The following is a 21,546-nucleotide window of genomic DNA, read 5'->3' as shown; positions in this document are numbered from 1 at the left end:
TTGCGGATGACGCTGTAATTTACTGTCTAGTAAAATCATCAGACGATCGATTCCAATTACAAAATTATCTAGAGAGAATTTCTGTATGGTGCGAAAAATGACAAGCCACTAAGCAAAGAAAAGTGCGAGGTCATCCACATGGGTACTAAAAGAAATCCGATAAATTTTGGATATGCGATAAATCGCACAAATCTAAGGGCTGTCAATTCGATTAAATACCTAGGAATTACAATTATGAGCAACAAATTGGAAAGACCACATAGACAATATTGTGGGGAAGGCGAAAGAAAGACTGCGCTTTGTTGGCAGAACACTTAGAAGATGCGACAAACCCACTAAAGAGACAGCCTACATTACACTTGTCTGTCCTCTGCTGGAATATTGCTGCGCGGTGTGGGATCCTTAACAGGTAAGATTGACGGAGGACATCGAAAAAGTGCAAAGAAGGGCAGCCCGTTTTCGTGTTATCGCGCAATAGGGGTGAGAGTGTCACTGATATGATACGCGAGCTGGGGTGGCAGTAACTGAAACAAAGGCGGTTCTCTTTGAGGCGAGATCTATTTACGTAATTTCAATCACCAACTTTCTCTTCCGAATGCGAAAATATTTTGTTGACACCCATCTACGTAGAGAGAAATGATCATCATAATAAAATAAGAGAAATCAGAGCTCGAACGGAAAGATTTAGGTGGTCCTTTTTCCCACGCGCCATTCGAGAGTGGAATGGTAGAGAAGTAGTATGAAAATGGTTCGATGAACCCTCTGCCAGGTACTTAAGTATGAACTGCAGAGTAACCATGTAGATGTAGATAGGCGGATCCCATGTTTGTTTTTCGATTTCCAGGCACATTTTATGCGCATCTTCAAGGCCTAGTATATAAAAGAAAACCAGTCGGCTGCAGCAGAACGTTTTAAAACAAACGTTTGCATTGAGCGAATGTAGCAGAGACGGCTTTAATTAAGTCACAAAGAGATATAGTGGCGGATGATATCTTTGTGTATAACAGGATTTAGGATCAGTTTTATCTGTTGTATTAAGTTTATTTATTTTTTTAATGACTAACTCTTATTGGGGTGAACACGTTGGTCACTTTTCCTGACGAGAAGTGCGGCCACTTTCTCCGATTGAATGCCATGTCGGCATTAGTGATCCACAGAAGAAACTATCAAAGTGAAATAAATAATTACGTTTGTAGGCCAAAATCTATTGTTCAAACACTGATATTGTTAAAAATTATTACCCTCCATACAAGTGAGATAACAAGACAAATATAAATTACTTATATTACATCAGATGACTCAGATACGAAAACGTTTTTACTAAAGAGTAACGGAACAAGCTAGTCTCACTGACACAGTGGCGACCTACATCAGAACTAGTGTGACCCCTCCTCGGCAGGCAGCAGCACCGTTCAGAGAAAAAAACTATGCAACGGCCACTTCCCCCTCCTGCCCACATTACTACAGCTTCGCTTACCGATCTGACCATTAACTGGTAACCTACATGAATTACTGTTTTATATTAATTGACTGCAATTAGAGACACGATCATAAATGTTTATTAAACGTTTTAAATGTCATTTTTCTTTTACTCACTGCATTCTATTTAACAGCCTTAATCTGATTTCATATTAGACGTGCCACTTTTGAAGATGATTGTCTCTGTATCGTGCATACACGAATCCATGTTACTTCCGTTTGACCTTTATGCTATAGCCGCTAGCCGGCCGGTGTGACCGTGCGGTTAAAGACGCTTCAGTCCGGAACCGCGTGACCGCTACGGTCGCAGGTTCGAATCCTGCCTCGGGCATGGATGTGTGTGATGTCCTTAGGTTAGTTAGGTTTAAGTAGTTCTAAGTTCTAGGGGACTGATGACCACAGAAGATAAGTCCCATAGTGCTCAGAGCCATATAGCCGCTAATTGGTACTAGTTGCGCACGGTTGTGAGCAGTCGACATTGGAAGACAGACAATAAAACATTCCTCCTCTCACTTCTATTAACGCCGCAGTAGCCCCGCTACATACCACTCTGCCCCAGACGTAACAAGCGAATTTTACTTGGCTCACTGCCGAACTGACATAACGTCAATCAAAATTAAGAACATCTTAAAATATTACTGATTTGTAAGCATTTATCTTTGTTACTAAGCAAGGAAAATACAGAGTTAAGAAGCTCTTAATGTTGGTTAACGTTTTCGGATTCTGCTATTAGTTGCTAGCTGCATATTGTAATAAAAATGGTGAGAACAGCTGGTCGCACTAACATTTCATTTGGGCCGCAGTTTGACGTCCACTGGCCTACACGGTACTATTATTATTATTATTAATTATATATTATTTTCTTCTGAGGCATCAAAACTCCTTCATTTCGTCTACTACCGATTTTCATTTTAAGTTCATTGCTAATCTTGTTTACGATGCTCCACAATAATCTCGTCTTCCTTTAGTTTTCCACCATCTGTGGTCATTAGAACGTTCATTCTGTGCTAATTCCCATCCATGGTAGAGGGCAGAAATCACCAACAAGCAATTCGTAAAGAAGCACAATACATTTGAACAACTAGTAATAGTGCGGAGACAAAAGACAAAGAGAGCAGAGTCAAAGATCATAACATCCAAGATAAATGACAGGGTTCTAGTGGTCGAACCCAAGGCCTTTGCCTTTCAAGGACAAGTGCTCTCATAACTGTGTTACCTGAGTCTGACTCAAGAGGCCTTGGGTTTCATATCGGCACACACTCCCCTGCAGAGTGAAAGCTTCAGTCTTGAAACAATTCCCCGGGCTGTGACTAAGCCATGTGTCGACAATATCCTTTCTTCTAGGAGTGCTACTCACGTAAGTTTCACAGGAGAACGTCTCTGAAGTTTGTAACACAGGAGATGAGCACCGGCGGAATTAAAATTGTGAGTGTGGTATCGTGTATTGATACCACCCCATGGACATCAGAAAGTCAGCAATGAAATCACAAGTTTCCATTTGAAGCCGATAGCAGTTCTCATTCGCCCATCCAATAGGATAATGCCAATTTAATCCCCTCCCCCCCCCCCCCCCGCCCCACCCTCTCACATTTTTAAGTAACCCAGTTGGCCTAGAAAAGTGAGAGGGAGAGAGGAAGTGGTGACCTTGACTGTCACATGTGTGTGTGTGTTTACATAAGGAGATCTGACAACAATGCAGACTGAGCTTGTACCCCTAGACAACCACTGCTATAATCTGTTCATTGTAAGAACAACCCTGATGTAAACATTATGCTGCATATTCTTCCGTGTTTGCTATTAGCTCACTGAATTTATTCTTCCATGTTTGCTATTACCTCACTGAATTTTATTTCACACGGAGCTGGCGAAGATAACCTAACACACAATGCTTTCTGGCACATTTAAACAGGGAAACCAGTCCATCAGGCCCGCAGTGATGGTAACAACTGCAGATAATTGTGTGAAAGGTTATGTATGTCTGTTCGACATTCCACAATGAATATTAATAATGTTTCGTTTAATCTGTTTCGAATTGCTTTATTTTAACAATTGTTACACGTCTTACAGACAGGTACTTGAAAATGCTGGAACACTGAAATCAATCACGTCAAAGATGTTAAAATAAAACGTTCAGAAGCAGATTAGACCAAACATTACATCCGCAGATAATTAATAAAACCGACAAACAGCAAATAAATAATAAAATTTGAAATGCCATTTCAATTTTAAAAGGTATAAATTAATATACTGTAATATTCTAGTAGTACCCTTTTTAAGGACCAGGCAGAAACCATATTTTAGCTTAGAAAAAGCTGATCAAAAATACACACAGTATAATTAAATAATAAAACAATGAATACAATAATAATATAATACACGCAGTATAACTTTCTGTGAAAGCAATGTGTGATTTTAAGAATGTATTACAGAGATTTTGCTGTTTAATGAAATGCTGAAGCCACCTCAGTCATGTGGCAACCCCTGAACTCCTTCCATCTCTGAATATGAATCAGTAGAAGACTACCATCTTCACCTTTGAAGAGTAGGCGATCAGCTACATGATCTGTGAAAACATCTTCTTTTATTACGTGTCGTTCTGCATCCCACCAGCGTTCGGCAGTGACGTGCGACAGAGCTTTGTGCATGAATTTAAGCATGTCTGGTAACTTAAATGTCGCATTGTCTATTGTGGAATATCCTTTAACTTGGCTCCAAGTAAGGTCTGGTGTTCAAATTGCAGTGGTGCGGCAACAACCCACCAATAATGAACTTGCTCTGCGCAGTTTCGTCCATAGTCTACTGACAGTGAGCTACAATGTAAGCTTCAACCTGTTTCAGTAATTCAAACTTAATCTCAGTAGGATCGACATGTGTTCCCTTTCCTATCAGCGTATTTACAGTGTCCACCTTCCTCCAAGATTTTTGTGGCCTACATTCAACCTTAACATTACGATATGAAGCATTGTACATGATTATAACACAGCTGGGCTTTAATTTGGGTAGAATATCTTTGAACCATTTTAGGAACATTTCACCGTTCATGTCTTCATGCTAATCTTCATTGTTTCAAAAATCAATTCAGCGTATTCCACAAAACCGCTGTTGCATCCTATGTGTGCTGTAATTAGCTATTTTCCTTACCCTGTTGGATTTTTTAACCACTGTAAGAGACTTGCAACAAAAGCTTGTCTTTTTTCATTCACTGTTTTGTCAATCCACAGTTTTATGTCACATGCCCTGCGTTAACCCATGTTTCATCAAGGTAATAGGTCTCCAGTTTCTCGTATCTGAACTGTTGAATCTGGCGGAGATAACATTCTCCACAAAGCAATGTCCTCTCTACCTGCAGTTACGCTATTTTGTTTCCTACTTTAGATTTGAAAACCATTATCTACTATCAGCTTATAAGAATCTTTTCAAGGTAAGTAAGTCATCGTCGTTATTTACCGCTTGAAGTACCTTGTTTATTGTAAGTGCTTCGTTCATGAAGAAAAATTCATGCACCTTTGACCACACAGCATTTTTATCGGGATCGTCACATTTTCCTAGAACAGACGACTGACGTTTGCTTGTCGTTCCTGGGCTGACAGCTTACCCATATTGCGTCTTTCTTTATGCACACATGTTACACTTGTCACAGAAACAACGGTAAACTCAGATGTCATTGTTGCAAGTTCCTTTACTGGTAGAGACTGATGTTTTTTCCGATAACTTCTCAAAAACAATGAGAGTTACCAGTTTTTCACCGCTTTTTAACGGCATTCCCCTTCTTTGTTTCACAAAAGAACACAGGGCAGTTTCAGCCACATTCACCGCGTACATGGAGAACAAGAGGGAGTGAGAAACACCGCAATGACTTCCCATGTGATTCAGAAGCGGTTGGTGGTGGGGAGAGGGGGAGACTTCCCGCCATTTTCTTGAGTATTCACAACGGGGCATGTTCTTTACACCCTCCTACACTCAAGATGTTTCTTCAGAATGACGTGCTTAATTGAACGTTTCTGTGCAGGAACATCACCAGTTACAAACTGAGGAATGGTGAGCTGTGACATACTGAAGGTGATTTTCCTCCCTACACTCCATTTATTCTCAAGTGTACAACATAGGATGTCATTTCAATAAACATTTTTAAAAACTTAACTTAGAGTGGAATCAAACCCACAACATTGCATATACAAGTCAGTTTCCATATCCACTATGTTACCACAACTGGGTAGATGTAGTGACTTCCTGTAATGATACTGGACCATGTTTCTCAAATTTATTAAAAAGAAGGCGAAAACTTAAGCGTTTAGGCATTTCGTGTTCAAAGGAGAAACTAAAGACTATTAACCAACCAATCCGACAGGTACGATCAGAACTAGCAGTAACGCAGTGCACAGAATTGTTCAGAGAAAGCGATTACACACTGAGATTAGAAATAAGAAATACATAGCTTAAGCATTTAGCATCCTCATCAGCAAAAGCAGCGCTGTCTGTTAATGCTTTAGAACATCTCAAAGCTTCACCAAGTGGTAAGTGCCTATGGGACCAGACTGTTGACGTCATCGGTCCCTAGGCTTACACACTACTTAATCTAGCTTAAACTAACTTACGCTAAGGACAACACACACACACACACACACACACACACACATATGCCCGAGGGAGGACCGGAACCTCCGACGGGGGTAGCCGCGCAAACCGTTTCAAGGCGCCCAAGACCGTGCGGCTATCCCGCGCGGCCAAGTTTCACTAGCTGTAGTACAATACAAAATAGCTAATACATAACTAGGGTCTACTTCCAGTGGCCTAGCAACACCTGTGAACGAGTGCTTCCACCGCCGACCAATCTCAGCGCATGTATTTATTTACATCAGGATCAGTTTTGCCAACCGCAGCGCAATTCCGCTACTTGTAGCACAGTTTTTCCTGACCTTCAAGGAGTAGCGACGAAAATCTAAGATTGTTAAAAATGTAGTGTAATTTAACTCAACAAGAGACGAATACAATGTATTATTGAATCAGTTCATTACAACAAGTTTCAAATGGCTCTGAGCACTATGCGACTTAACTTCTGAGGTCATCAGTCGCCTAGAACTTAGAACTAATTAAATCTAACTAACCTAAGGACATCACACACATCCATGCCCGAGGCAGGATTCGAACCTGCGACCGTAGCGGTCGCTCGGTTCCAGACTGTAGCGCCTAGAACCACACGGCCACTCCGGCCGGCCATTACAACAAGGCATGTGAATGAGACGTGTAGATTTGGATGTAATAGCGTTAAAGGTATACGGTACTAAATAAGATGCGCTAAAACTGGCTGTTCAACTCCAAAGAAGAAAAGAGAAAATAGTGATGAGTTTGTGTGAGATAAATAGAAAAAAAAAACAAGAAAAAATTATTCTCTGCAAAATGTAGAAATGAAGCGAAATGCAAAGCGTATAATATAGTGCTAGGAGGAAAACGAAGTGACTTACTAAACCACATCGGAAACCAGAACACAAGATGAATTTGAAAGCTATGGACCATACAAGAAGTATATCTCATGTAAGAAAATGCTTCTTTAACTCATACGAGCTAGACAGTGGCAATGGACATTATTACCATCACATTGTTATTATTGAAATTGTATATTTTATAAGTTTGGACTTTAAAGCTACAATAACGAACTACGGTATACACTGTGCAACGGAATTGAAGGATCATTTTTCGAAACCCAATAATTATCTCCGATTCCGATGCCTGAGTTTGCAATCTAGCTGAAAGGTGCCTTCAACCATACTTTGTAATGGTGCAAAAGCATGGCGTCCTGCGACATCATCCTTGAAATGACGACGCTTCACACAGCAAAGTGTCGACACGTGCGAAAAAAGGCCAGAGCTCGGAAGTTCAGATGACGTGTAAAAGTGGGTTAACCATGTCACATTGGTACCAAATTTCGCCACAATTCTGCCCAACGCCACCGCGGACGTGCCACACGATAGGACGGCCATCACAGCCCCTCTTACCCACTTTTCATGCAGTCTTCTGACGCTGCTGCGGTGGAAGTCAGAACCTCGACGCCCAACGTTGAAATCAACGGTGTTTCCTTATGGGTTGCTGAGGAAAATATTTAACACACACCGCCGCTCATAATTGAAGAATAGGCGCATGGTGTGGCATAAAGAACATCAATGAAACTACACCTTTTCTTCGGACGTCGATTCTCACACATTTCGCTGTCGAAAATGACAATTCGCTGCGCGATGAGCAAAAGGTCGACCTTCTTGACAAGCTTTGACACTCTCTACACCTCCTGGGCGATTCAACTCTTCTCGACGGACGCCACGGGCTGCAGGCCCCTTGAACATCATCTCATCCATCTGGTGTGCAGTGCGACCGCAATTTCTGCTCTCACGTACAGGCTGGAACCATCACTAGGAACCGTTCAAAAACATTCGACAAAATGTGAACGTCATTTGCAGCAGCGAAGTTTCATTACGGTTTTTCAGTGCTCCTGTTTCATGCCTCCCTGTCGCGTGATCACAGAGGGGTGCGACATTGGCACATGCACGAATAAAAAGGCAAAGGGTCCCAGTAAGACATACACGAACCTCCCCGCCCCCCCTCCCCCCTCCTAGTTTGGAAAAAACCTCACTGGCACCCGCCCATATCTATTGAGAATTTTAAAAATGTACCTTCACAGAGAAAACCCGCAAATTAGCCGAAGGTGGTAGTAGGTAGGCAACCCTAGACACACCTCCAAACTTAGTTGCCTGCCTGCAGGCGCCCAAGAGTATTTCACAGTTTTTCTCTGTAAAGGCACATTTTTAAAATACCGAATATATGTAGGCAGGTGCTAGTGAGAGTTTTGATGAACTGGGAGGGGAGGGGGGTCTTCTGTTTTGTTCACGCATGTGTTAGTGACGTACCTGTCCGTGGTTACGCCACAGGAGGGCATAAAACAGGAACACTGAAAAAACGTAATGCCCCTTTACTGTTTCAGATCATGTTCAAATTTCGTCGAATGGGTTTGAACGGTCCCTAGTGGTTCCACCCTGTACACGAATGCAAAAATTGCGGTCGCACTGCACACCAAACGGGTGAGCTCACGTTCAATGCAATTGTAGCCTCGTCATGCCCGTCGAGGAGAATTGAATCGCCCAGAAGATGTCAACAATGGCAAAGGTTGTCAAGAAAGTTGTCCCTTTGCCCATCGCACTGCGAAGTGTCGTTTTCGATAGGGAAATGTGTGGGAATCAACGTCCCAAGGAATGGGATGGTTTCATTGACGCTCTTTATGCCACACCCTGCACCTTTACGTTTCTGTTCTGAGCGGCGGTGCGTCTGAAATGTATCCTCAGTCACGCATAAGGACACCGCGTGATTTCGACTCTGGGAGTAGCGATTCCGACCTCCATCGCAGTGGCGAAAAAGAAGGCGTGAGGTGTGAGTGAGAGGGGCTGTGACGAACTTCTTATCTTGTGAAAGTCCACCCTAACGTTGGATAGAATTGTGGCGAAATTTAATGCCAATATGACATTAGTAACCCGCTTTTTGAAGAAATAAAAGCTTTGAGGTTCGCCGATGACATTGTAATTCTGTCAGAGACAGCAAAGGGCCTGGAAGAGCAGCTGAACGGGATGGGCAGTGTCTTGAAGGGAGGATATAAGATGAGCATCAGCAAAAGCAAAACGAGGATAGTGGAATGTAGACGAATTAAATCAGGTGATGCTGCGGGAATTAGATTAGGAAATGAGACGCTTTAAGTAGTAAATGAGTTTTGCTATTTGGGGAGCAAAATAACTGATGATGGTCGAAGTAGAGAGGATATAAAATGTAGACTGGCAATGGCAAGGAAAGCGCTTCTGAAGAAGAGGAATTTGTTAACATCGAGTATAGATTTAAGTGTCAGGAAGTCGTTTCTGAAAGTATTTGTATGGAGTGTAGCCATGTACGGAAGTGAAACGTGGACGATAAATAGTTAAGACAAGAAGAGAATAGAAGCTTTCGAAGTGTGGTGCTACAGAAGAATGGTGAAGATTAGATGGGTAGATCACATAACTAATGAGGAGATATTGAATAGAATTGGAGAGAAGAGAAATTTGTGGCACAACTTGACTAGAAGAAGGGATCGGTTGGTAAGGCATACTTTGAGGCGTCAAGGCATCACCAATTTAGTATTGGAGGGCAGCATGGAGGGTAAAAATCGTAGAAGGAGACCGAGAGATGAATACACTAAACAGATTCAGAAGTACACTTTGCAGTAGGTACTGGGAGATGAAGAAGCTTGCACAGGATAGAGTAGCATGGAGAGCTGCATCAAACCAGTCTCTGGACTGAAGACCACAACAACAACAACCAACTTCTGCACGTCACATGAACTTCTCAGCTTTGGCTATTTTTTTTTTTTTTTTTTTTTCGTCGTGTGTCGACACCTTGATTTTGAAGCGTCGCCTAGCCCGTGGATGATGTTGCAGGACGCCATGCTTTTGCGCCATTACAGAGGATGGTTGTACGCACCTTTCAGCCAAATTTCAAACTTATGCGTCAGAATGGGAGACACACATCGGGTTTCGAAGAAGTGATGCTTTAATTGAGTTGCGCACTGTATAAGAACACATTAGCTACCGGTTCGTCAATACAGCAGGAGCTCACTGTTATGGTATGTCATTACTTTCGTTTTCAGATATTTGAACGGGAGGAAGCGCAAAAGGATGCTACGGTGGCTCAGAGGAAGATCAAAAGGATGCTCCAATAACAGATATAAGATTTAGTTTGTTAGCTGCGTCTCTTAATTTTAGTTTCAATTCAGTGCATCATGTCGTAGAGACAGTCAAACTGAATATTTTAAGGATTCAACAATTGCAAAAACAATAAGTCCGAGTCGCACAAACTGCACAAGCACTGTTAAAAATGTACTTTCCTCAAATATTAAGGACGAGTTAAGTGATAATCTAGATGAGAGTTCAGACATAATCAATATCGTGTTAATGTGTATGTTAGTGAGATATATAGACAATTCTGACGTCAAAACACAACTTCTTGATCTAATTCCCATAAGTGGAAGCGAAGGTAACGCTAGGTTCAAAAATGGCTCTGAGCACTATGGGACTTAACATCTATGGTCATCAGTCCCCTAGAACTACTTAAACCTAACTAACCTAAGGACATCACACAACAGCCAGTCATAACGAGGCAGAGAAAATCCCTGACCCCGCCGGGAATCGAACACGGGAACCCGGGCGTGGGAAGCGAGAACGCTACCGCACGACCACGAGCTGCGGACGTTAATGCTAGCTGTCTGTATACCCTTTCCAAGGTTATCTCCTGATAATGTTGTTGGGTTTCGCGCTGATAATGCCCACCTTGTGTTAGATAAGAATGAAACACTCAAGATCTGTCCCTAAGTGATAACTCCGAGAAGTTTGTGAACAATCGTTTTTGGTTATCAGAGCAATTTCAGAAGTTCATGCGTTCTTCTGAATTAAAACTGTTGAGCTCCAGCAACAGAATATGATTAGCACTTTGTTAATCGTTTACTGCAACAGTTGAACGTTATTGTTTAACTGTTTAGGAAAGCAGCACTGAAATTCAGGTTCCCAAAATAAAAACTTATCTTCATTTCGTGAGTCATGTACTGCCACTAATTAGCCAGTTCAACGCTTTTTAGTCACTGAAAGTGTCTGTACAGAATCTATATCCAGCGTGTAGAACATTTATCAGAATTCTGGCAGTCAGTCTTTCCTAAAAGATGTTTTGCATCACCTCGGTTCCGAAAGTTTCGGAATCTCTACAGAAAATTGGAATACAGATCTGCATAAACATCATTTCCGCCCTTTTTATTGCTCATGGAAACCACACATTGCATGTTGTACCACTATACAGCGAGACCTTCAGAGGTGGTGGTCCAGATTGCTGTACACACCAGTATCTCTAACACCCAGTCTCTTGCATTGATGCATGCCTGTATTCGTCGGGGCATACTATCCGCAAGTTGATCAAGGCACTGTTGGTCCAGATTGTCCCACTCCTCAACGGCGATTCGTCCATGCCGGCCACGGTGGCCGTGCGGTTCTGGGCGCTACAGTCCGGAACCGCGGGACTGCTACGGTCGCAGGTTCGAATCCTGCCTCGGGCATGGATGTGTGTGATGTCCTTAGGTTAGCTAGGTTTAAGTAGTTCTAAGTTCTAGGGGACTGATGACCTAAGGTGTTAAGTCCCATAGTGCTCAGAGCCATTTGAACCATTTGATTCGTCCATAAATAGCCCTTTTCAATCTATCCCAGGCACGTTCGATAGGGTTCATGTCTGGAGGACATGCTGGTCACTCTAGTAGAGCGATTTCGTTATCATGAAGAAAGTCATTCACAAGTTGTGCACGATGGGGGCGCGAATTGTCGTCCATGCGACGAATGCCTCGCCTATATGCTGCCGACATGGTTGCACAATCGGTCAGAGGATGTCATTCACGTATCGTACAATCGTTATGGTGCCTTCCATGACCAACAGCGGCGTACGCGGCCCCACATAATGCTACTACCCGCAAACAGCAGGGAACCTACATATTGCAGCACTCGCTGGACGGTGTGTCTAAGGCCTTCAGCCTGACCGGGTTGCCTCCAAACACGTCTCCGACGATTGTCTGGTTGATGGCATATGCGACACTCATCGGCGAAGAGAACGTGATGCCAGTCCTGAGCGGTCGATTTGGCACGTTGTTGGGCCCATCTGTACCACGGTGCACGGTGTCGTGATTGCAAAGATGGACCTCACCATGGACGTCGGGAGTGAAGTTGCGCATCATGCAGCCTACTGCGTACAGCTTGAGTCGTAACACGACGTCTGTGGCTGCACGAAAAGCATTCTTCAACATGATGGCGTTGCTGTCAGGCTTCCTCCGAGTCATAATCCTTCGGTAGTGATCATCCACTGCAGTAGTAGCCCTTGGGCGGCGTGAGCTATGCATGTCATCGACAGTCCCTGTCTCTCTGTATCTCCTCCATGTCCGAACAACATCGCTTTGGTTCACTCCGAGACGCCTGGACACTTCCCTAGTTGAGAGCCCTTGCTGGCACAAAGCAAAAATGCAGACGCGATGGAACTGCGGTATTGACCGTCTAGACATGGTTGAACTACAGACAAAACGAGTCGTGTACCTCTTTCCTGGTGGAATGACTGGAACTGATAGGCTGTCAGACCCCCTTCTTCTAATAGGCGCTGATTATGCATGGTTGTTTACATCTTTGGGCAGGTTTAGTGACATCTCTGAACAGTCAAAGGGACTGTGTCTGTGATACAATATGCACAGTTAACGTCTGTCTTCAGGAGTTCTGGGAACTGGGGTGATGCAAAAGTTTTTTTGATTGTATATGACCTTAACTGGTATAGCAAGGTAAAACTCTCACCTTGTTATCGCGCAATATCCTAGAATTGAATTCAACTATCACAAAGCGACCAGAACATTGCAATTTTACAGGTTCATATAGTTTTATTCCATGTTAAGAAACACTGAAACTTTTCACAAATAACACTACCAAAGCCCTTGCGAATGAATTCCCATGTTCGAATCCTATATAAAGAGGAAAGTGCCTCTTGTATCAAACAATTATTATATTAACAGTGATCATGTGAATGATCCATGATCTTCAATTTCATCACTGTCGCTGATCGTCAAATGGCCTAGCTACTAAAGTATGGATTATACCTATTTATAGTTTAAGATCTTTATTCAGCGTATATATATCGTCACTAATTTGTGTAGGCTATATTATAAATTATATTTGATATTGTGGCAAAAATTAATTATTTTTAGCTGCCAATACCGATCATGATCGTTCTCACGGTGGCATACTTTGAGGGCCTTGGAGAAATCTATGGAATTCATTCAATAAAGACTCTGCTGCTATGGAGAAGAGTGTCATTGAGAGGGGGTATCCCTATGTAATCCTTGTTAGATCGACACTAGAGCTGTCAGCTGCACACTAATTTTCAGCCTCGATCCTTTGTCAGTTATGCTTTTCTTTATGAACTTTATGACTGGCTCACTAAAACGTCAAATGGCTCTGAGTACTATGGGACTTAACATCTATGGTCATCAGTCTCACTAAAACCCATTATCTTTATAGCTTGACTGGTGATTAACTTTGTCAAACCCTTCATTAAAATCTAGAACAGCTACTGCTAATCTCATCTTGCATTTCCATGTTAAATATACAATATCTTTGTACTTAACTGAAAGATGTATCGTTGACCACCCTGTAGACGCACTGTATTGGTACGGTCCAATTACAATACAGAGTAATTGTTTTATTCTGCAGAAAACGCGTTAGAATTTTAAAGTCGGTGTTGATCAACATAAGAGGACGAAAATTTTCCAACCTATTACTATAGGTGCAGTCTCATCATTCCCTCTCCGTAAAAAGGGGGGGGGGGCGGAGAGACATTACTTACCAAGAGTTCATTGTACACTTCGGTGAGCTTCTCTCTTGTGCTATCCTAAAACTGTTCGCAAAATTCGATGGGCAATCCATCTAATCCAGCACTCTTCCTTTTGTGAGTATCGGCGATCATACATTTTGACGTCCTCATTTACTATTGTTGCGATTAGTTCTACGTTAACACTTGAGTCAGGACACGATGTGACATTGTTCCAAAAGTAATCCTTCGATGTCTCCTCTACATTCGGTTCTGACTAGGGAGTTAGTGCAAGTTGCCGCAGCTTCATTTGAGTTGTTGTTTGTTTTAATCTGTTTGAAAATCTGATAGCTTTTGTGTAAGCTAAGTTCCGTTTCCATCCGTTCACAGTGGAACACACCCAACATAATATTATGACTTTAGTAAGCTTAAACAGTGTTCCCCCAGGTAATGAAGTGTATACAATGGTCAACACACGCCGCGCCTACCGAAGGTCACCTGACAAAAGTGTCCGATGCGACATCTAGGAGAACCAGACAGACATTACGTACAAGAGCAACGAAACCAGTGTAACAGAGACCCCTGTCTGTGTTGCATCAGCCTGGTCAGTTAATCCGTCCGTATGTGGTGTTACCGATTCCGTCGCGCGCCACGTTACTCACATTGTCAACGTAATCGTGTGATAATGAATCCTGCAAATATAGTGAGCTTGATTGTTAGCCATTACAAACACAAAAGAAGATACACAGAAATTACAGTAAGGAAGAGAAACGCATCTGCATTCACAATCATTGTGGTAGATGAAACAGTGGCAACCAATGGTAATAATATGCATCATGAAAGTCCAGTAGAGTATACTGAAGAAAATAAATATGTAGAAGAAGACTTGTCTGATTGTGAAAACTATATGGGTGATCCAGAATCCGATAGCGCGAAGAGCTGTTACGAAGTGATGGAAGCCGTCGTCTGCTTATTGGCCAAGCCCATCGAAGAGGAAGAAGTGGGGTGATTTATCTTTTGAAAAGGCAAAGGAGATAATTGCATTCCAGGATTCTCGGTAAACTAAAAGCTTAAGCTACAGTACAATACAGGAACGATATCGTTTGGTGCACGTGGTAGAGAAAGGGGAGAAAGATCAGCACTCAGAACTTCACATACTTGGCGATTATGTAGCTGTAAAATTCAGGTTGGCGAGAATTTTTCTAGGCGCTAATGTTGACGGTAGAGATACTGGTGCTTGTGGTTTGCAAAAGGCCCAAGAAATAGAACTGACTCGACTCACTGGCTCTGTCTATTGAGGGGATGCAAGGTTCAAATGGAGACACCGTCTTGGCTCACAGCTAACCACTGAAGCCTGGAATACAGATAGTGACGTGAATGAAAGATGTGAAGAGTTTCGCAAGGAGGTAATGTCCTTAATGAACACAATGGAAAGTACACAGATTTGTAACAGCGATCAAAGTGAAATATGGAAAGAACTTCACACTTCGCGAACTCTGAATTTCAAGGGAGAGAAGTCGCCAAGAAGTTCTTTGCCGAATAATCATTCAACAGTTCATTCTTACACCATCCAACCCGTTAGTCGACAAATGGAAACGTCTTTCCAAAGATGCTGGTAATATCTGAGGAACTTAGAGTGCGAGTAGTGCAAAACACGCTCAAACCGCAAAATCTCACTCAATTTGCCTGGAAGTCTGACATGATGACGAAACAAATCCTGACGCAATTCTTTCAAGATATCTACTTTCCATGTGCAGCGAAGGAGCCTCTTCTTCTGGTTGATTCGATCAGGACATATCGTGACACTACTCATATAAACGATATCCGAACGCAAAACATGGTGTACAGAGTCAAGACCATCCATCCTCGGTGCTCTCACATTGCACGGAACAGATGGGCCCAACAACATACCGAATGGACCGCTCAGGATTGGCATAATGTTCTCTTCACCGATGAGTGTTGCATATGCCTTCAACCAGACAATCGTCGAAGACGTGTTTGGAGGCAACCCGGTCAGGCTGAACGCCTTAGACACACTACCCAGCGAGTACAGCAATGTGGAGGCTCCCTGCTGTTTGGGGTGCCATTCTATGGGGCCGACGTACGCCGCTGGTGGTCATGGAAGGCACCGTAACGGCTGTACGATACGTCAATGCCATCCTCTGACCGATAGTGCAACCATATCGGCAGCATATTGGCGAGGCATTCGTCTTCGTGGAAGACAATTCGCGCTCCCATCGTGCACATCTTGTGAATTACTTCCTTCAGGATAACGACATCACTCTACTAGAGTGCCCAGCATGTTCTCCAGACATGAACCCTATCGAACATGCATGGAATAGATTGAAAAGGGCTGTTTGTGGACGTGACACACCAACCACGGGACCTACGCCGAATAGCCGCTGAGGAGTGGGACAATCTGGACCAGCATTACCTTGATGAACTTGTGGATACTATGCCATCACGAGTACAGGCATGCATCAATGCAAGAGGATGTGCTACTGCGTATTAGAGGTACCGGTGTGTACAGAAATCTGGACCACCACCTCTGAAGGCCTCGCTGTATGGTGGTACAACAAATGGTTCAAATGGCTCTGAGCACTATGGGACTCAACTGCTGAGGTCATTAGTCCCCTAGAACTTAGAACTAGTTAAACCTAACTAACCCAAGGACATCACAAACATCCATGCCCGAGGCAGGATTCGAACCTGCGACCGTAGCGGTCTTGCGATTCCAGACTGCAGCGCCTTTAACCGCACGGCCACTTCGGCCGGCGGTACAACATGCAATGTGTGGTTTTCGTGAGCAATAAAGAGGGCGGAAATTTTCTGTACATGTTCCGGAACTCTCTGGACCGAGGTGATGCAAAACTTTTTTTTGATTTGTGTGAATTAAACATAGCAGGTTTACGTTATAAAGATGACATCGTTGGAGAATGGTTATTAATGCAAACAAAGTATCTGTAGAAATTACTTTGGTCGGTAGAGCAGCTTGCGTTGCCCTGGCGATCGATTCATTTATGTCTCAGATGTATACTTAGACAAATGTGCCTGTGATTTTTACCGTTGCTACCAAAGGAACTATCCCAGTGACTTGTTAGATGAGTATTACCATTGCTGCCAAAGGAACTATCCCAGTTACTTGTTAGATGAGTATTAGGACAGTCATTGGAAATGAAATGAGCGTTTGGCGTCATTGGCCGGGAGGCCCCTTGCGGGGCAGGTCCGGCCGCCTTGGTCTTATTACATTCGACGCCACATTGGGCGACCAGCGCGCCGGATGGGGATGAAATGATGATGAAGACAACACCCGGTCCCTGAGCGGAGAAAATCTCCAACCCAGCCGGAAATCGAACCCGGGCCCGTGGGACGACAATCCGTCACGCTGACCACTCAGCTATCGAGGCGGACAGGCCATCACAATGACTCTGCCATTGACCATGGACCTTGCCGTCGGTAGGATAGCTTGCGTGCCTCAGCGATAAAAGATAGCCGAACCATAGCGGCAACCGCAATTGGGGGGGGGGGGGGGGGGAAGACGGGGGGGGGGGGATGATCTCTGTAGGGAGGCTACACAAACTTATAGTTCCTGAAGACGGACAGCAGCCTTTTTAGTAGTTATTCAGATAGTTAAAGGAGACGAAAATTTAATAGTGATGGGGGACTGGAATTCGATAGTAGGAAAAGGAAGAGAAGTAAAAATAGTAGGTGAATACGTTTTGGTGGAAAGGAATGAAAGAGGAAGCCATCTGGTACAGTTTTCCACAGAGGATAACTTAATCATAGCTAAACTTGGTTTAAGAATCATAAAAGAAAGTACATAAGTGGAAGAGACCTGGAGACACCGGAAGGCTTCAGATTGCTTATATAATGGCATTGCAGAGATTTTGGTTGCAGATTTTAAACTTTAAGACATTTCCAGGGGCAGATGTGGACTCTGACCACAGTTTATTGGTTACAAACTGTAGATTAAAACTGAAGAAAGGCAAAAAGATAGGAAATTAAGGAGATGGGGCCTGGATAAACTGAAAGAACCAGAAGCTGTTGAGAGGAAAGTAAAAAAGTAGAAGAAGAATGGGTGGTTTTAAGAGATGAAATAGTGAAGGCAGCCTTTCTGAACTCTGAGAATGCGGAATCTACCAGTTCACGTGCATCTATAGTTTGGAAGTTGCGTATATGCATAAAGCAGGCTGTGTTCAGCACGAGTAGTTTTTGTGATTCTTCGCTGATTGTATGATATAAGCTTGTTTCCAACCCTAAACGCCATTGTCTATGAGCACAGAATATGCTCTAGGATCACGCAAATGATATACAACAGCGATATTAGTCCATAATTCTGTACACTTGATCTTTTACCCTCACTGTGAACACGAGTGACTTATGGTGTTTCCAGTCACTATGGCGGCAGTGCTGCAGAACAGTAACTTCAGAGGGCAGCTCTAAGATTACTGAGCGTAAATTCAACTCTTTGTCAGACTGAACTGCACTTCCTGATAAAGTTTTCATTTCTACTAATAAACTGCTTTCAAGCCTAGACGATTTACTTCCTGCTGGTCCTAAAGTGTATCTGCTTTCACTAACCCACGAAGTTCCTGCTCTATAATTTTAATTTTTATACTAATGATTTGCACAGTTGATGTACAGAATCTACAAAGACCAATAATTTTGTTGCTTTCCTCGTATATCGTTATTAGCTGTTATTTGCTGCAACCTGCACTTTCCATGACAGTCCCTGCTCCGTGCTATATTTGCCTCGACTGCTGATTTCGATGCTTTTACTCTTGCCAGATGCTTCTAAATTTAAACAGGCACCTGCGCTGCCAACAGGTCCGATTTACTCGCGGTCCCGTGAACATTCAGTGATTAGTACACCAAAAACTTGTATCGTGCTCGAAGTTATAGACAGATTACCGTATCACTTTTGTCGGCTTGGCCATTTTCTGCAAACGGCAGCGACGAAGAGCCTTTAAAATTGCAACATCAAGAAGGTGGCAGCCAACAAACGACAAAATGGCGTTAAGTGTGCAACATACTTGGATATGCAAATGATTAGGGCTTCAGTACAACCGCACAAAACAGGTGGATGTAGCTCCGTCTACATTCTGTATGTACTGATGAATTACGCAGCGAGTTTCTCATTCAGAAATTATGTCTGACTGTTGTTTGTTTGTGAGAAGATCGTGTTATGCCCCTAGTAAAAAGGTGAAACTTCCCACAGGACGTGCAGGAAGTCGATAGCGCCACGAGCGTGGCCTATGGAAATTGCAGTTTATGGTTCCGCTATGTTGTTGCTTCCATTGCTTAAGATCTTCCATGCAGCTATGGAATCGATGGATTCAAGAGGTCCGTTTCGCCATGTAGGATCTCAACGGTCCTGCACGACTAGCGCCTCGAGAGGACAGACATATTGTCCGTAGGGCCGTACAGAGACTATGGCAAGATAGGCCCCCGTCAACGGCACAGGCACAGATGGGGCGCAAAAACCGACTAGCTATTTTCTTTCGAAAAAAAAAGATAATGAAAAAACGAGAAAGACGATTTAAGAATTAATCGGGATAGGCACGTTGAGTTCTCCTGGCCCATGCGGTCCTTGCGAGAAGTCTTTCCCTCGGCACGAGACTGAAAACGCACGCTGTTGTCACTGTGTCATTGTGTCCAAGGAGCATTATAAAGAAATAACTGCTACTGAATAGACATCGGGTTATGTGCAACAGTGTACTTGGTTCATACAGCTGCTGTCTATACGCACCAGCTCATGCTCAACAATAGAGTTATTACTGCTACTTCACTACAGTATTGGAAGATCTCAAATGTTGGCCACCGGGTCTTGATGAAGAAACAAGCTGTTGAAGCGAAGGCTTCCTATTTTTTCCCATTTTTGCCAACTGAGGACTGGAGTGAAGCTGTTTAAGCTAAACTGCTACGAAATAGTTGATAGAAGATTAAGTGAAATGGAAACCGATACCGATGTCACGTAATTATCACACGCCATTTCATCGCGCGTTGATTTCATGTCTTGTTTTGAAAAATATGCATCAGATTTTGGTGCCAAATGTACCAAAAATATCGATAAGACTGCTTCAAATTCCAGCATGAAAAGATGATGAAGAGAACTAATACAGATTTTTTTCGAAGTATCGGTCACAAGATGCTTATCCAAATATCTAAATCGCTTTGAGGATACTGAAGACAATTTCAACGCACTTTCAGCAAATGAAAGATGATAAAAAACTAGTTAAGGTCGAGTATAGATGAAGTTGACGGTCACATTCAGCTTTCTTGTCGACAGAAGTAGATACAGGCCCTACATTTGACTTCAGTGACATTATAAATGACTTCGATCCCCTCAAAGCAAGGAAATGGAAAGCAAAATTATAGTAGGAATATAATTCTTGGAAAGGAATGCGTTCTCAACGCTGAATTATAGCCCTTTTCCTTTTATTTCCTATTAATTATGCCTTCACTGTTAATAATTTAATAGAAGCAAATGAAATCTGTTCTTTATTATACATCATGATACAATCAGAACACAGTGAGGTGACAAAAGTCATGGGATACCTCCTAATATCGTGTCGTACCTCCGTTTGCCAGGCTTAGTGCAGCAACTCGACGTGACATGCACTCAATAAAACGTTGGAAGTCCTCTGCAGACATATGGAGCCTTGCTACCTCTATAGCTCTCCAAAACTGCGAAAGTGTTGCCAGGACAGAATTTTGTGCACGAACTGATCTCTCGATTATGTCCCATAAATATTCAATGGATGGGTGATCTGAGTGGTCAAATAATTCGCCCGAATTGTCCAGAATGTTCTTCAAACCAATCAAGAACGGCTGTGGCCTGGTGAAATGGGGCACTATCATCCATAAAAATTCCATAGTTGTTTGGGAACATGAAGTCCATGAATGGCTGCAAACGGTCAATGTTCGGTTCAGCTGGACCAGAGGACCCATTCCACGTAAACACAGCCCAACAGCTTGCAGAACGACTTGTTGACAACTTGGGTCCATGTCTTCGTGGGGACTACGCCACACTCGAACCCTACCAGCAGCTTCATCACCAACTGAAATCGGGATTCGTCTCACCTGGCCACGGATGTCCAGTCGTCCAGATTCCAACCGACATGATCACGAGTCCATGGGAGGCGCTGCTGTGCTGTTAGAAAGGCACTCACGTCGGCCATCTTCTGCCTGAGGCCAATAACGCCAAATTTCGCCTCGCTGGCCGGAGGGATACGTTCGTCGCACGTTCCACATTCATTTCTGCAGTTATGGCACGCATTACTGCTTGTCTGTTGGCACTGACAACTCTACGCAAATGCCTCTGCTATCGGTCGTTAAGTAAAGACCGTCGACTACTGCGTCGTCCGTGGTGAGAGGTAATGCCTGGGATTTGGTATTCTCGGCACACTCTTGACACTGTGGATCTCGGAGTATGGAATTCCCTAACGATTTCCGAAATGGCGTGTCCCATGCATCTAGCACCAACTGCCATTCTGCGTTCAAAGTCTGTTAATTCCGTCGTGCGGCCATAATCAGGGCGGAAACCTTTACGCACGAAGCAGCTAATTACAGCTCCACCAATACACTGTTCTTTTATACCGTGTGTACGTCATACTACCGCCGTCTGTGTATGCACACATCACTGTTGCTTGACTTTTGTCACCTCAGTGTGCAGCAACTGCCACA

The sequence above is a fragment of the Schistocerca piceifrons genome, chromosome 3 (assembly GCF_021461385.2).
Source record: "Schistocerca piceifrons isolate TAMUIC-IGC-003096 chromosome 3, iqSchPice1.1, whole genome shotgun sequence".
NCBI lineage: Eukaryota > Metazoa > Arthropoda > Insecta > Orthoptera > Acrididae > Schistocerca > Schistocerca piceifrons.
This window is presented reverse-complemented; position numbering follows the sequence as displayed.